At 37.7% G+C, this 1,891-nt stretch overlaps 1 long non-coding RNA gene across 1 annotated transcript; it reads right to left on the bottom strand.

Annotated features, from left to right (window-relative positions):
* Nucleotides 1-606: 606 nt before the first annotated feature.
* Nucleotides 607-1,054, bottom strand: LOC122053919. The gene is made up of 2 exons (XR_006132448.1): nucleotides 912-1,054; nucleotides 607-840 (listed from the first exon to the last, which is right to left on the bottom strand). It is a non-coding gene; the product is annotated as an uncharacterized LOC122053919 (long non-coding RNA).
* Nucleotides 1,055-1,891: the final 837 nt, after the last annotated feature.

Below are 1,891 nucleotides of genomic sequence, written 5' to 3' on the forward strand. Positions count from 1 at the left end.
TACATTGTTCGTTTAATCTAAGGAACTCCCTTCCACTTATGGAGTGAGCTCCTTCCCATTGGCCACATAGAGAGTGGGAGCTCCGAAAGATGCCCTAAGAGACGATCGATTAAAGAGAGTCTGTAAAAGCTCATCTTGCCTTTGAGTGGGAGCGGGAGAGGAAAAGCTTAGGTAAACAAAACCAATCTCGTAAGCTAAGCGGTGCCATCCGAATAAACTCAAAATTTTTAAGTGCAACAATGTTCATGTAAAGCTTGTATTACCAATTTTTTTTAAATAATTCAGAAATCCAAATATCGCGCGATTAATACAGGAGGTAGATGACCTTCACTCTTAGTTCATCCAATAGATAAATTTAAAGTACAATTTATACCCATTCAAAAGTCGACCTCTAAGAGATATTCGTCCCATTTGAAATTCAAATTCTGAATGCAATAATATTTTTCCTCCCACATTCTATCCAGGTATCACAATTTTTCATAATTTATATCAATTTTGATAATGAGTTGGATTCCATATGATATTTATACTCTACCCAAATATTCTGTATTCATGCCATCATTAAGGTAAGCAAAAAAAAACTGATGAATTCAAAGGTCATCTAGCTTTGATTGGGACAAATTGAAATGATCTGATTCTAAATTTCATGAAATTGTTTCCAATTGTGAATTAGATCATACAAATATCACACTGTTGAATTGAAATAAGGAATGCACAGAAAAGATGATGAAACCTGAAACTGGTGTAGAACACAGAGAAGTGAAGCTCGCCTATGAAGACCAGACAAACAGTTCATTGAAGTGGTCGAAAGCTGAGGCAGATACAGAACACCGATCGAACCTGTAAAGTAGGAATTCAAGTATAAGAGTTTGTCGAAATTCCATGAAGGGAAGATAGGGATAGCGAGGTACCTATAGCCATAACCAAGGCAAAGAGAGGGCAGATCCAGAGAACATCAGCCAAAAAACTGCAGTTTTTTTTATTGATTACAAGAAAAATTCTCCGATGAAAGGAGTCGAGTAGAGCGATCTGAACGATCGAGTAAGCTACTTGAGGTTGTTTCCCTTGGATTCATCGGGTGGGGGAGGATCCACCGGCGGCAGAGTCTGCAAAGGCCATATTAGGGTTTGAGTAAATGGTAGGGAAAAAAAAAAAAAGGAAAAGAGGCGGGATAAGACGGACGAGGTCGGGTTTGTAGATGTTGTGGACGATGGAGGCGCCGGCAAGGAGAGAGACGACGACGACGGCGCAGGACAAGGGGAGGGACGGCGTGCCGGACGGCGGCCTGCCTCCGCCGAACTTCTTGCGGTTGCCGCTCATTGGCGTTGTCTGTCGAAGGCGGCGGCCGATTCATCGCAGCACGCGACTTTTTTAGAGACGGAAAGAGCCCCAACGCGAAGACTATCGGTATCCTCTCTTTACAGCCGTCCATCCTGAACGGATTAAATCTAAGACGTTCGTTTTTAATTAATTGACGGTCCAAAATTAATCTAGTCAGATCTGACGGTCGCAACTGAAAGAGCACACCTATTATCGCTTTTGGCAAAGATTTTTTTTTTTTCAAATTAAAATAAAGTGGTATTACAATAAATTTTTCATCCAAAAATAATTTTATTTTATTATTATTTTAACAACTAGTAATTGCATCGTAATTATTATAAATGTACAAACTACCATATGTATTTTTTTTTTGGATAAAAATATATAATTCTTATACTATTTTTATTAGCTATAAATTTTAAAATAATCTAATATCACATTGTTAGAATGGATACTAAAAGCCTAACTTTTGGTATAAAATATTTATCTAGAAATAAGAATCACATTGGTCAAATGTCTACATTTGTGATTAATGTAGTTGTTCAATTAGTTTATATTGTAGATAACATGG

The sequence above is a fragment of the Zingiber officinale genome, chromosome 3A, assembly GCF_018446385.1.
Source record: "Zingiber officinale cultivar Zhangliang chromosome 3A, Zo_v1.1, whole genome shotgun sequence".
Taxonomy (NCBI): domain Eukaryota; kingdom Viridiplantae; phylum Streptophyta; class Magnoliopsida; order Zingiberales; family Zingiberaceae; genus Zingiber; species Zingiber officinale.